This window comes from Bison bison, unplaced genomic scaffold, assembly GCF_000754665.1.
Source record: "Bison bison bison isolate TAMUID 2011002044 unplaced genomic scaffold, Bison_UMD1.0 scf7180017858770, whole genome shotgun sequence".
Lineage (NCBI taxonomy): Eukaryota > Metazoa > Chordata > Mammalia > Artiodactyla > Bovidae > Bison > Bison bison.
In genome coordinates, this window is record NW_011489342.1 from 1,290,815 (window position 1) to 1,307,123 (window position 16,309).

Genomic DNA, 16,309 nt, shown 5'->3' on the forward strand with positions numbered 1-16,309 from the left:
TGCTTTTTCAATGATCCAGCGAATGTTGGCAATTTGATCTCTGGTTCCTCTGCCTTTTCTAAAACCAGCCTGAACATCTGGAAGTTCACGGTTCACATATTGCTGAAGCCCAGCTTGGAGAATTTTGAGCATTACTTTACTAGCGTGTGAGATGAGTGCAATTGTGCGGTAGTTTGAGCACTCTTTGGCATTGCCTTTCTTTGGGATTGAAATGAAAACTGACCATTACCAGTCCTGTGGCCACTGCTGAGTTTTCCAAATTTGCTGGCATATTGAGTGTAGCACTTTCACAGCATCATCTTTCAGGATTTGGAATAGCTCAACTGGAATTCCATCACCTCCACTAGCTTCGTTCGTAGTGATGCTTTCTAAGGCCCACTTGACTTCACATTCCAGGATGTCTGGCTCTAGGTGAGTGATCACACCATCATGATTATCTTGGTCGTGAAGCTCTTTTTTGTACAGTTCTCCTGTGTATTCTTGCCAACTCTTCTTAATATCCTTTGCTTCTTTTAGGTCCATACCATTTCTGTCCTTATCAAGCCCATCTTTGCATAAAATGTTCCTTTGGTATCTCTAATTTCCTGAAGAGATCTCTAGTCTTTCCATTTTGTTGTTTTCCTCTATTTCTTTGCAATTTGTAAGTGGTCAAACAGGAGATAGCAAGAGTGAATGTTGACATTCTAGGAATCAGCAAACTAAAATGGACTGGAATGGGTCAGTTTAACTCAGATGACCATTGTATCTACTACTGTGGGCAGGAATCCCTTAGAAGAAATGGAGTAGCCATCATGGTCAACAAAAGAGTCTGAAATGTAGTACTTGGATGCAATCTCAAAAACGACAGAATGATCTCTGTTCGTTTCCAAGGCAAACCATTCAATATCATGGTAATTCAAGCCTATGCCCCAACCAGGAATGCTGAAAAAGCTGAAGTTGAATGGTTCTATGAAGACCTACAAGACCTTTTAGAACTAACATCCCCAAAAGATGTCCTTTTCATTATAGGGGACTGGAATGCAAAAGTAGGAAGTCAAGAAACAACTGGAGTAACAGGCAAATATGGCCTTGGAGTACAGAATGAAGCAGGGCAAAGGCTAATAGAGTTTTGCCAAGAGAACGTACTGGTCATAGCAAACACCCTCTTCCAACAACACAAGAGAAGATATCATAGACTATATTAAAATATGTGAAACAGTGGGAAATTCATAGCCAGTGCACTGCTACTCTAAGAACAGCTTTCCAAATGAACACTTTCCTTCCAGTTCTGTTTCCCAGCATGCAGAATAATATCTTCCTTAGTAATAAAGAAATAGTTAAAGCTGAATTAGCTCACTGTCTAAGGAAGTAGGCAATAAAGTAAATCAAAATGACAATTGAGTTACTAAGTTTAGAGGGGTAAAAGTATAGGGCTCTATGGGATTTCATAGTTAGAACCCTCAGCTCATCATTGATGGTTTGGAAAAAACCATCCTGGAAAATATAGGGTCTAAGCTTGATTCTAGGGGAGTATACAAGTCAGTAAAAGAGGTGAAGCAGAAAGGAAATAAGCTAAAGGGGATGTTCCAATTAGTAGGGAGATGAGGGTAGGGTAAAAAATGAGATTGACAAAGTTAATGTCATGAATTTTGTGTATTTTCAATAAATATATCATTCTCATAATTTTGATCTCTTTGGAAATCCTGTAACACAATGGCAGGGATAGGGGAAGTGAGACCCAGAAAACCACGTCATTTGACAATATCACAAAATGATTTTTTGGTATATTAGACACTAGAATGAATGTGTCAGGAATTTCTTACTTAAATTCTTCTACCATTGATATGTCATCCTGGGAAAATAGGCTAAAAGAAGAGATACAGGTTTAATGTCTTTCCAACTAAATGAGTTTATTTATAGTCCCATTTGTCTGGAGTAGTCCTCTTAAGGGTGTCAGAAAATAAATGCAAGCCCCTATACTCTGCATTGGGAGGGGAGATAGAGGGTGATCCAGGGAAAGGGAACAGCATATGCAACGGTCTGGGGGCAAGAGAGAAAATAGTATCATTGAAGAATTGCAAAAGTCTAAGTGTTCTTGCCTGGAGAATTCCAGGGATGGCGGAGCCTGGTGGGCTGCCATCTGTGGGGTTGCACAGAGTTGGACATGACTGAAGCGACTTAGCAGCAGCAGCAGCAAGTATGGCTACTGCAGTCCATGGGGTCATAAAGAATTGGACATAACTTAGTGACTGAACAACAACAACAACTGAATAACATATAGAGTCAATGTCAAGTGATACGGATGAGGAAAGGAGTAACCAAATCATCAAGGATTTTGCACTCTTGAAGATCATGGCATCTGGTCCCATCACTTCATGGGAAATAGATGGGGAAACAGTGGAAACAGTGTCAGACTTTATTTTTGGGGGCTCCAAAATCACTGCAGATGGTGATTGCAGCCATGAAATTAAAAGACGCTTACTCCTTGGAAGAAAAGTTATGACCAACCTAGATAGCATACTGAAAAGCAGAGACATTACTTTGCCTACAAAGGTCTGTCTAGTCAAGGCTATGGTTTTTCCTGTGGTCACGTATGGATGTGAGAGTTGGACTGTGAAGAAAGCTGAGTGCCGAAGAATTGATGCTTTTGAACTGTGGTGTTGGAGAAGTCTCTTGAGAGTCCCTTGGACTGCAAGGAGATCCAACCAGTCCATCCTAAAGGAGATCAGTCCTGGGTGTTCATTGGAAGGACTGATGCTAAAGCTGAAACTCCAGTACTTTGGCCACCTAATGTGAAGAGTTGACTCATTGGAAAAGACTCTGATGCTGGGAGGGATTGGGGGCAGGAGGAGAAGGGGACGACAGAGGATGAGATGGCTGGATGGCATCACTGACTCGATGGATGTGAGTCTGAGTGAACTCCGGGAGTTGGTGATGGACAGGGAGGCTTGGCGTGCTGCGATTCATGGGGTCACAAAGAATCGGACACGACTGAGTGACTGAACTGAAGAGGTTTGCACTTAATTCTGAGAGTAGTGGAGAAGTGACACGATCAGATTTATATTATAAAAAGTTCCTCCTGTTTTAATATGGAGAATGGAATGAGTGGAAGGAACATGACTGAAGACATGAGGCTGGGGACCAGGTGAGAATATTAATGACCACAGCCGTGGCCCAGAGTTAGAGATAAAGACATGAGTTACTTTAGAACCACGTGGGAGAAAAAAAAAATCAGCAGGTCTTATTAACTGATCTACAAAGTGAGGAAAGACAGTGGTCAAAGATTTTTCTCAGATTTCCAACTTGGTCAACTGGTCAGTATCATTTCATGTAGTGACCAGGGATTACAGAAGGAGGTATACGTTTATAAGTGGATCTAGTGTGTTTTGTTTTGCAAATGTAGTTTGGGGTTCCTGTGGAAACACCAAAGAAAAGTATCAGTATGCAGTTTGAACTACATGAGTCTAGTGTTCAGTAATGAAGTCTGGGTTCACATGCGTCTTCAGTCACAAAATAGCTTCTAATTGAAGCCAAAGTGACAGGTGAGTTCACTACAGGAAGGAGTGCAGAGTGAGAGGAGGTCCAAACCGAGAAGCAGAGCAAGTTGAAGGGAAGAATCAAGAGTGTCAACACCAGAAGTGTAAGCTCTGGAGAACTGAAACCTTCGATCTACATGAGAAGCCCAATTATAATCATCAGGTGGCTTGATAAGTCTAGATTAGAGTCAGTTGTATTGCTGAAACGTCTAATGGGTTTGAACTATTGAATATTAAAGGGAGACATGACAGAGATTTGAGACTTTTGATTCAAGGGTTCTCAAACCTGAATGTGCATGGAAGTCTCTAGTGCCAGAGATTTTAGTCAGTAGGTCTGGGATGGGATGAGAAAATCTGCCTTTTTAAGTTCTCCAAAGCAACTGTGATGTAGTGAGTCCCAAAGGGCAGCATTTCAGAATCATTGTTTCTGGTTAGTGCATCTTTTTTCCTAATTGGTGCTTCTTGACATTGCTCTTCTACTCACAAATACTCACCCTCTATTACTAAACATTAAAAGATATATTGATTGTTGAACTGTATGCAGAGCTTGTGTTTTCTAGTATGTTTCCAGCTCTTTGGGAATGTTCCCACTTTTACTTTTTCCACTTATATCCTGTGAAAATGTCTCTTACAGAGAACATGTTAGTGATAATTGATAATGTCTCTGATCATTAAAAACCTCAGAGACACAGCCTGATAGGGAGACAGAGCTTCAGCCTCCCTAGAATTTCATCAGACCCACATTCTTTACTAAGACTAATTGAGTGTTTCTGATCCTGTAAAAAGGATTATGTCAGCACAAGTTCAAAGATATACCCACTCTCATTTCAGCTGAGTCCTTCCCATATAGGAATTCTGTACATAACCATGTTGACAAAAATAAGATGATGATAATGATAGCTCTCCTTTATTATTGACTTGTGCCAAATCCCACACTAAAGGTTGTACATTTTCTTACTTGGTGTAAGTTATTATTATTTCTACTTCATAGATGAGTAAACTGAGGTTCACAGATATTAAACAACTTGTCCCCAGTCACATAAGTCATAATGGATAGACCCAGGAGTCAGGCAAAGTTAGACCTATCTGACTTCCAAATCCATATGATTAACAATTATATATAACATTCTAAGAACTCAAATAAAAGTTGCTCTTATATACTTTCCAAATGGTTAGTTCAGAAAAAGAGAGCATATTATTTTTCAGAGTTGTCAGAATCTTTCTTGGTTTTCCAATTATTTTAAATAAAGGGGAAGTAGATTTAGCCCAGTTATTCTGTGTCCAGCAAGCTAAGTCAGAGAACTGGTTATCATGTGTGTTGCGAGAGTTTCTCAGCAGGTCCAAGAGCCCTAGCTAAACACAAATGAGAGCTAAAGGTAGGCTTTCCTTCCTTTTACATTGATGCAAAGACACTCAGGCTCAATATTTTTTGAATATTCCCAGTGAGCCAGAAACGTACTAGAAAATACAAGCTCCATGTACCCTTCAATTAAATGATGATTAGGATGATTTATAGGTTAATAAGCTACAAAAATAAATGAGAGGTAATTCTTTCCTATAATCTCTAGTAGATAATATGATAAATTGAGATGCTAAATGCATATCATGAGATTAACTGACCCCAAATAGCTCCATGTTCCAAATAACTCTTAATTTCCAGTAGATGGACATTAAGATGGCATTTTACGTATTGAGATCTCTAATTATGCTTATACTGTAATTTAACCCTTTGAGTTAGATTTGTTGCATCAAGCATGTGCACAAATATTGGTATTCATTCTTATCACAACAAACCCTACTCAATTCAGTCTTTCTACAGTAAAGATCCAAATCAAATGCTGCCTCCGCCTGGAATGGGACTCCCCTATATTATTTTTGTTTTGCTTGTGCTTGTCACGGAACACCTACCATCATGTGCCTGCTATTAGACCTCTGATTCTCAAATGGAACTGATTTTGCCCCTGAGGGGACCTTTGACAATGTCTGAAGACATCTGTGGTTGTCACAGTGGGATGAAGGATACTGTTTCATGGGCAGAGGCCAAGGATAGTGTTGTGCGTGTTGTAATACACAGAGCACTCCCTCCATTACAAAGAACTGTTCAGTCCCAAATTTCAAGAGCATTAGACTGAAAAAACTCTGTAGGACAAAGGAAAGACATAAATTGCTTAGGACTTAGAGTCACAGGTGCTTAGCTCAGCTCTGGCTCCTGTATTTACTACCTATGAGACATTGGGCAGGTCTTAATTTCTGAATCTGAATATTCTCATCAGTAAAAAGTAGATACTTATTTTACAGATGCTCCCCTTACAGAAATGTTGTAGGGTTCACAGCAATAATGCCTTAAAAATGGCCTATAAACTGAATACATTGTCATTAGATGCATTGAGCCTGTATTTATAATGATGATTGTAATAGTAATAACTGTGCAGGCAATTTGGATACATAGGTCTAGAGCTCAATCATGAAATCGAGGCTGAATTTCAAATTGAACTAGAATCTTACTCATTTTAATTTCATCTCAATGAGTATTTATTGCACAGGATTTCTGGGCTGGCATTCTTCTAGGTACTATAGATACAAAAATGAGATATTCTCCTTGAATTAAGGGACTCTTTTTTAGGATGGAAATAGAGTCATAAACAAAAATTATAATACCATGTAAAATAACCAAGATAACAGAGGCTAGGTGAATAAAGTTTTTTAGAAGCAGAGCAATTCAAGATATATTTTAAAAGTTTATGGGCTGCATTATTACTGGCAACAAAAAACTTTCTTTACTACCTCTCTTTACTGATCCCCATGGGGGAAAATATACATTCTTATGTCTTAGATTACACACTCTACAGAGTAACTAAAAGTCAATAAGGAACTGAAATTGCTTTTTAACAATGATTATGTTAAATCTGACCATATAGAAAAGTAACAAAAAGGAGGCAGTTCTCTAATCTTTAATCCTGAAATGGGACCACTAGCCATGACTCAAAACTGTAGCATATATTGTGAACTGCTCATTGCTGTAATTGAGGTACAAAATGTTCTCAGAATGCAAATGAATGATATTCAGGGTACGTTATCTAGAACAGTCCAGGCAGCTGGAAAGTATTCCCAGTTACTTTGTTCATAGGAAATAACTACTCAGTAAATGTCTGATAAACTGAACAAGATTCCTTGACAGTAGTAGAGGAAGTGGGCACTGACTTTTCCCCTTTATCTACCACACTTTTGATTGGAAGTGTGTTCATGTGAAGTTGCTTCAGTCGTGTCCACCTCTAGGCGATCTTATGTACTGGGGCCTGCCAGGCTTCTCTGTGTGTGGAATTCTCCAGGCAAGAATACTGGAGTGGGCTGCCTTCCCCTCCTCCAGGGGATCTTCCCGACCCAGGGATCAAACCTGCATCTCTTATGTCTCTTGCATTGGCAGATGGGCTCTTTACTATTAGCACCACATGGGAAGCCCCTTGATTAGGAAACAAAATACCTAATATCATCTTCTCTATACACTGTCGTGGGTACTTAACAATTTTGGCATTACTGAATAGGTACTATATTACCAACGTGTACTTCCTAGACTGTCCATTGTCATTTCCCTTTCACGGATCTGCTAACCGAGAAACTACTCAGTATTGCCTATGCTAATGGCTCCAAGCCGTTTTAATCCAAATGGATCCTCAGTGATTCAAGAAGAATCAATGCAATTACAGCTACCATTTACATCAGAAAACCACATAGAGTTAGTAAGTAAAAAGCTCTACTATTCCACACCATGAACAGAGTGAATATAGCACACTTGGGCAGCATCTAAGATCTTTCAAGAATGAAGTCCAGAGAATCTCTCCCATTTTTGTGAGCTTTACTTTCAGGAAACCCAATAGGTCCTCACAATGAAGATGTAAGAAAGAGACTCTCATGGCTCTAGGAGACATAGGGCAAGAGTAATCAGTGTGAAATATTAATATGACCAGATCCTTCTCCATAACAAAGGTCTGTTTTCCAAGAGAAAATGTTTTGCAAGAACCTTACCCCAGTTGTGGAAGAACATTCCTCCTATTACAGACCACTTTAGATTTCTTGTCTCATTTAAGAAAAAGCATGGTCCATTGGGGTCAGTACTTCAAGGAAATACATCGGGAATGCTTCTTCCAGGTATGACAATAGGGCAGGAGGGAAGAAGCTATATAACTGGAGAAACATTTGTGAAAGTCTCAACCCCAACCACTGAGTCTCAGCCTCAGTGTTTTAGAGGCCCACTAAAACACTGAGATCTAATCAAAAGATTGCAGAATGCATTCCCTTTTCCACATTCTACTCACACACCAGCAGAGTTCTGATATAATAGTACTGGATTACAGCTGAAAGATCTATAATCTCTTTTTCCTTCTCTTCTCTTTCTCTCTCTTTCTGAGGAGTACTTGGGGAAAACCAAAGTTAAGATGGGAGATAAAAACCAGGACACTAGAGGAATTTGAAAGCCTCTGGCATCCATAGCCATGGCTGACATTTAATATAGACCAATCTCTGGTCAGATTAGCATAAATTCTTATAATAAAGGCCATTTGCTACAGTTCTTATTACCTGATTCAACATGTGCGACTTTCAACAACAAAAATTTAAAAGCAAGAAAAAACACTGTATAAAGAGGTAAAACAATGATCAGATCCAAACTCAACTATGACACAGATGTTAGCATTATCAGATGAGAAATGTAACTTAACTAAGATTAGTATGTTAAAGGTTTAATGGAAAAAGTATACACCATGCAAGAAAAGATGGTTAATATAAGCAAAGAAAGGGAAACTAAGAAAAATATAAAGGAAAGTCTAGAAATAAAAAATGTTATAACAAAAATGAAGAATACATTTAATTTAGATTAGTTAAAAATGAGTAGTAGAAACTCTACGGAAACCACACAGTACGTTTTCAAATAAGTATTCAGGGCATGCTAAGAGAGAAAAGAGAATAGAGTCATAGAAGTTGACAGTAAAACCAGAACAACAACAAAAAAAAAAACAGAGGAGGAAAAAGAAACAAATCACAAATACAATAGAAAATGATTGCAAACACAGTAGGCATAACATGGAGACATTATTCCAACTATATCGATAATCACTTTAAATGTGATTGCTTGAAATACAGTAATTAAAAGACAGAGATTGTCAGAGTGGGTTAAAAAAAAGGTTAAAAAAACTCCAAATTTGATGTTTATTAAAAATCCTTTTTAAATACAAACACTCAAATAGATTAAAAGTAAAAGGGATGGAGAAAGATACACCATAATAATCAAAAGAAAACTGGATTAGTTACATTCATTACAAACAAAGCTGACTTTAGAAAAGGAAGATTAGCAGGGATTAAATTTGGCATTATGTGACGATAAAGGTACAAATTCTCCAGTTGGTTGTTGTTGGTCGTGTGCGTTCTCAGTTGTGTCCGACTCTTTGTGACCCCCACAGACTGTAGCCCACTGGACTCCTCTGTCCATGGGATTTTCCAGGCAACAATACTGGAGTGGGTTGCCATTTCTTCCTCCAAGGGATCTTCCCGACCCAGGGATTGAACCTGCATCTCTTGCATTGCAGGTGGATGCTTTACCATTGAGCCACTGGGGAAGCCAAATTCTCCAGAAGACACAACAATTCTAAATGTGTATGTGTAACAGAAAACAAATCTGACTCCATATTGGATCTATTCCTTTAGTTCTACCCTTTGTGCTCTGTTGCCTGTGCTTAGTCATACTGGCTCTGCACCTTTCTTTCATCAAACAGTAAACTAGTGTTGCCTATAGCAACACTTTCTCAAAGCTCTGTCTTCCAGGCTTGACATTTAAAGGCATGTATGTGCTTAGTTGCTCAGTCGTGTCTGACTTTTTGCGACCCTATGGACTGTAGCCTGCTAGGTTCCTCTGTCCATGGGGATTCCGCAGGCAAGAACAGTGGAGTGGGTTGCCATGCCCTCCTCCAGGGGATCTTCCCAATCCAGGGATCGAACCCAGGTCTACCACATTGTATAACTCTTTTCACATATATATATAAAGATGATAAGTTGCAGAACGGAAAATAACATTCATTTTTTTGAAGCTTTACAGGGATGTTATGATCAGATGTATGTCGACAACTGCAAGAACAGTTATCACATCTCCTCCAGAGTCTGGCCAGCACCAAGAGGTCTGAGATAACCAGCCACACCTTTAGTATAAAAGAAGCTGGACTTCTAACCCAGGTGGGATGGTTCAATAGTCTACCACCTTCTCTGCCTGCTGCTTTCTCGAATAAAATCATTATTCTTTTGCCCCAACAACTTATCTCTTATTTATTGGCCTGTTAAGCAGTGAGGAGTATGTTCGTGGACTGGGCAATGTATACACTTAACACAAGAGTATAGACACACTTGAAATGAACACTAATATAACTGAAAGGAGAAACAGGCATTCCCACTATTGTAACTGGAGACTTAACCACCCCTCTTTCAGTACCTGATACACAAAACAGGTAGAGAATCAGTGAAGATACTTATACTATTAACCAACTATTAGCCAACTTAATGCATAAAAAATTTCATTCAACTATAGGAGAATAAACATTCTTCTCAAGCTCACAAAGAACATTCAACAAAGTTGATTGCATTCTGGGCCATAAAATGTACATTAATAAATTTATAAAACTAGAAATCACAAAGCTATGTTTTCATGTTGCAGTAGAATCAAACTAGACATCAGTAACAGAAAATATAACTATCAAATCTCAAAATATTTGCAGACTAAATAACACGAGTTAAATGAGAAATCTTAAGTTTAAAAATATTTTGAACTAAATGAAAATAAAACCTATCACAATTATAAAAATTTGTAAGATGTATCAAAACCAGTGCTTAAAAGGAAATTTATAGTATTAAATGCATATTTTAGAAAATAATAAAGATCTAAAGCCTATAACCTATGCAATATAAGCTTAAAGGAAGCAGAAGGAAATACAATAATAAAAATAAGAGCAAAAAATCAATAAAACTTAAAAATAAGAAAACAATAGAGAAAAATCCATGAAACCAAAAAACTGGTTATTTGAAAAGATCAATAAAAGGGATGACTCTTTAGCTTGGCTAAGTGAAAATAAAAGGGAAAAGAAACAAACAATGTGGAAGCCAGGTTTCTCACAGTTGGAGGGGAAATTTACAAATAAACAAGGGGAAGAGGCTAGAAGAATCCAGGTGGTAATGGATTAGAGTTGAGGACATCAGTATTAACTCACAATTAGCTTAACATACATACAGATGGTTACATATGGAAATATTTATAGCTATGTTTATACGGATGAGTTAGCATACACATATATATTTCCTCTGTCAGATGAGAGGGTCTAGAAACAAAACACCCAATAGTAATAAACTTGCATATGCATAGTACCCAGAACTTGGTTTCTAATATTCTTCTGTGAAAGGAACCAATGCAGCTTGAGAGATGGCTGGACTATAAATGATAAACTTGTAACATCTTAAAGTAAGGGAGTGCTAAACACACACACACACACACACACACACAATGCTGTAATATGTCAAAGAGATAACAAAAGCCAGCTGGAAAAGCTCGTATTCATCAATAAGAGCACACAATAAATAAAACAGTATTGAATAATAATCCCAAATTTAAAATAAATGTCCATGAATCCATACTGATACAGAAGAGTGATTACTTAAATAAATAATTCTGGGAGAATAGACAAATCTCCCATGCAGAACTCCAAATAATTTATTTGGCTACTGCACCATCTAACTTTTACTCCTTGGATATGGGATTAACATAGTGACTTTCTTCCAAATAATAAAGTATAGTAAGGTGAGAGGGAGTAACTTTACAGAAAAGAAACCTGAAAAACAATACGTGAACCAGGTGATCAAGTCATGTCATCAAAAGGACATAAGCAGTCATGTCATGTCGATATTCAGAGAAGGCAATGGCACTCCACTCCAGGACTCTTGCCTGGCAAATCCCATGGATGGAGGAGCCTGGTAGGCTGTAGTCCATGGGGTCGATAAGAGTCGGACACGATTGAGCGACTTCACTTTCACGCATTGGAGAAGGAAATGGCGACCCACTCCAGTGTTCCTGCCTGGAGAACCCCAGGGACGGCGAAGCCTGGTGGGCTGCTGTCTATGGGGTCGCACAGAGTCGGACACGACTGAAGTGACATAGCAGTAGCATGTTAATATTAACTGTTTGTGCCCTTGATGCAATGTGATGAGAATGCTACTTTAACTCTGTGACCTTCCTCCCTCACACCCATAACTCCAGCCTGATTATAAGAAAAACACGAGACAAATTTCAACAGAGTTGACATTCTACAAAATATTTGATAAATATTCTTCAAAAATGTCAACGTCATCAAAAACAAGAAAGTCAGAAATCCTAACAGTGAAGAGGAGACACAGAAGATATGAAAACTAAATGTAATGTGGTATCTTGGATGGGATAATGGCACAGAGAATATTAGGTAAAATAAGGAAACAAAGGTAGGGACTGTAATTAATAATGATGAATCTATATTGATTTATTAATTGTAATAAATTACCTTATTAATGTAAGATGTTAATAATAGAGCAAAGAGGATATGGTGAATTCTTTAGTAATAGTAATCTTTGCATTTTTCTATATATCTTAAATTATTTAAAAATTTATAAAAATTATTTATTTGCAGTTGGACAAGATGGTACTCAGTATATTTATTTTAACCCTCATGTTCAGTGATTTTGAAATAAGTGACAAATAGCAGAAGGATGCATATATATCTATTAAAATTATACATATGTTGAGAGAGACAAACTAGAAATATGTACATATTGCATGGTTGTGTGGATATATCTATGTAGATCTAACAGCGACTGATCTGATCTGATCTGATCTGATAAGACAATGCTAAGAGTAGTTATCTCTGCTAGCGGGAAGCTGCTGTATAACACAGGATGCCCAGCTTGGTACTCTGTGACAACACAGAGAGGTGGCATGGCAGGGAAAGGGAGGCTCAAGAGGGAGGGGATGCTGCTGCTGCTAAGTCGCTTCAGTCGTGTCCGACTCTGTGCAACTTCATAGACAGCAGCCCACCAGGCTCCCCCATCCCTGGGATTCTCCAGGCAAGAACACTGGAGTGGGTTGCCATTTCCTCCTCCAATGCAGGAAAGTGAAAGTGAAAGTGAAGTCGCTCAGTCGTGTCCGACTCTTAGCGACCCCATGGACTGCAGCCCACCAGGCTCCTCCATCCATGGGATTTTCCAGGCAAGAGTACTGGAGTGGGGTGCCATTGCCTTCTCCGAGGGAGGGGATACATATATATATAATTATGACTGATTCGTGTTGAGGTACAGCAGAGACCTCTATAGCATTTTAAAGCAATTATTCTCCAATTAAAAAAAAAAGTAGTTCTCTCTGGATGATATGATTATGGACAATTTTTACTTTCTTCATTTTATTGATAGTATTTTAAAAAAAACCGACCAAGGACCAATTGCTTTTGTAAAATAAAAACAAGCCAATAAAAGCCTTTATTTTAAAAATCAATGAATATCCATGATGAGTGATGCCTATCTGGTCTATGTGCCCTTCCTTCGATCTAACCAATTCTTGATGCTTATTTCTATCATTCTATTTACAAAATATTATGTATTTATTTGTCTGTCTTCCTTCCTAGATTATACAATTCTTAAGGACAAACAAAATTTGTCACTTCTGTATTGCTACTGTCCAGTACAAAGCCTGGAATGTTGTTCATTTAGGGGCATAGGCAGAGGACAATGCAATGGGAAATCTTGGGCAAGTAACTGAAGTAACTGATTCAGTGTTCTCATATGTACAATGAGGAATCTGGGCTACTTCCATCTCTGGGGTTCCTTCCAGATCTAAGATTCAACATTCTCTACCCATCTCAATGAATTAGGCATAATTTCACAAAATAAGAACTCCAGGGAAATTATGTTACTTGCCCAACTTCTTCTTTTGCATCTTCTGGAAGATGATAGAAGATTGAGATTCAGGAAATGTCTGCTCAGTGGGAATTGGTTCAGAAAGCCTTTTCACTGTAGGTTTTAAATAATTTATTATTTGTAGTTAAATTTGTCCTTGAAAATTTACAAAGGTTTGAACAAATTAGAGTGGTTAAACTATGGAAGGATTTAATATGAGGATAATTATTTCATTAAGGCCCTACTGAAATTATTCTTGAAAAACTTTCTGCAATATGCAGAAAATACTGTATGCGATAAAGTAAGGATATTGCTATATGTGTGTCATTCTGATTACATTGTTGTTTCCTTGGACCTAAGATTAAGGAAGAATGATGAAAAAGGACAAGTCACTTGCACATTTTGAAGTCAAACCCTGAGACCCTTCCAACATCAGTAGTTCTGCCATCTCTTAAATCAGCATCATTCTCCAGTTTTCCTACTCCTATTTCCCACTGACACAGATCCCTTGAAACATCAAGTTCATCTACAAGAGCCTATTATCATTTGTTTGAGTTTTCTATCGAGCTGCAACAAAGTACTACAAGTTTAGTAGCTTAAGACAGCGCAAATTATAATGTCTTAAAATTCTACAGGTCAGAAATCCAAAATGGGCCTCGCTGGGCTAAATTAAAGGGTTAGCAAGTTTGTGTTCCTTTCTGAGGGCTCATGAGAAGAATCCATTTCCTGCCTTTTCCAGTTTGTAGAGGTTACCCACATTCTTCCAGTCCTGGCTCCTTTCTCCAGCTTCAGCACAGCATCTTCCAATCTCTCCCTGATACTGACATTCTATTCATGTCATCACCTCTCCTATCCTGACTCTGACACTCTGCCCTCTCTCGGATAAGGGAGTTTACAGTCCGGTTGGGCCCACCCAGATAATCTCCCCACCTCTAGATCCTTAATTTATTCATATCTACAAAGTCTCTTTTGATCCGTAAGGTAATACATTGACAACTTTGGGATGAGGACTGTGTTTCTGTCTACCATGTATATGCTTTTCTCTCATTATCCAACAGAGTGGACACCTCTATCCAACAATCGGAAAGGAGGGCAAACAGAAGGCACACATACATGTGTGTGTGTGTGTGTGAGTGTGTGTGTGTGTGTGGGGGGGGTATATATATGTAAAGTAATTGTATTTATATGCTGATATATAAATATATATATACATGTAAATATGTTCTATTGTCTTATTAAAATAATTTCATTAGTATTTAGTATGTCTCATTAATTAGCAACTTAAAGTTGAGGTACTAAAATATCATTCTGATTATAGCATTCTGAATATTCTTCTGAATGACATCCTTACACAAAAATATCACCATCTGGAAATCAGAAATGGAGCATCGTACTTATAAGCAGTTTTTACCTCCTGGAGTTTCTCTCTCTTTCTCTCTCTCACTCTTTCTCCCCAACAACCCACCCCTCTACCCCCCGCCCCCAAACACACACACACACACACACCTCTCTCCTTTCCTGGAATTAGCTACTGCTCATGACCACGTTTTTTTTTGTCATTCTCAGCTGCAACTCCAGATTCTCATTTTGATTTGCTTCCATCCATGGCTTGGTAAAGAATCCGCCTGCAATTCAGGAGACCCCGGTTTGATTCCTGGGTCAGGACGATCCACTGGAGAAGGGATAGGCTACCCACTCCAGTATTCTTGGGCTTACCTGGTGGCTCAGCTGGTAAAGAATCTGCCTGCAATGTGGGAGTCCTGGGTTCGATCCCTGGGTTGGGAAGATTCCCTAGGGAAGGGAAAGGCTACCCACTCCAGTATTCTGGCCTGGAGAATTCCATGGACTATACATACATACAAGGAGTCAGACACGACTGAGCAACTTTCACCTTTCACTTTTTTCATGGAGAATTAATTCTCCTTTTTCTGTCTGTTCCTCGGTGAACTTTTCAATCTCCTCATCACCAATGACATTTAACGTCATTTTGTTTCTAACAGCTGCAGTCCCCTCAATTTCACCTTCATTCAACTCAAGCCTGTTAGCTTAGTTTCAGTGAAAAGATTATTACAGATAGGAAGAGAGAGAAAGCAAGCTGATTTCCTGTGTCTCTTCTCTCAGAGATCAGGGAGAGCATTCAGGTTGCTATGGCACAAAGGAAAGATTCTGACAAACAGTCTTACCTCCTTCAGCTGGAGTAGAGCTGAGGGAACAAGAAAAGTTTATTCCCTAAAGAAACCAATTGTCACAGTCCTGTCCACCAGCACCATCCACTAGTAACAAAAGCTCAACTGCCGAACTATCTGAAAGTTGTATAGGTGGACAGTTCCTGCAGGAAAGTCAGTAGCATTTGCTTAATCTTGCATAACATTTTCATAATCCATGCCCATTTGTCCTAAGGCGGGGGGGCAGGGGGACTTGTTTTCCTGATCTTTTATATCAGGAAGAATTTGAAACAGGGAACTTAGACAGTGAAACTCCTTCAGACAAATGAACCAGACTAGAGGAGACTTCCTGCATTCCTTGGCCCCACAAGATTTTTGGAGATCTACTTTGTGCCAGACCATGGGCTGGGAAAAGGAAATGTGAAGATAAATCACTCTTCCCTCTCCAATGGAGCTTGCTGCCTTTGGAGGGCCACAGTCAGTGGTTCCCATGGAGGAATACTGAGGGCAGAGAGGTAGAGGGGATGTACCATCTAATGGGAACTTGAGAAGGCTTCCCTTCACCAGGGACATAATGCCTGCCATGAGTTTTGAAGCATGATTAAGAGCTTTCCTGATGAATAAAGATTGAGCTAGGCTTAGAGAATGCATAAACAAAGGCACACAATTATTGAACTGGGTGAT

General features: G+C 38.8%; 1 protein-coding gene across 1 annotated transcript in view; it reads right to left on the reverse strand.

Moving 5' to 3' along the window:
- Positions 1-15,777, reverse strand: part of CCDC129 (coiled-coil domain containing 129) — a 123,429-nt gene extending 107,652 nt beyond the window's left edge. The window contains exon 1 of the mRNA XM_010829392.1: positions 15,644-15,777. The gene's annotated coding sequence lies outside the window, so the exon portion shown is untranslated. The remainder of the gene's footprint in view (positions 1-15,643) is intronic.
- Between the last annotated feature and the right edge of the window lie 532 nt (positions 15,778-16,309).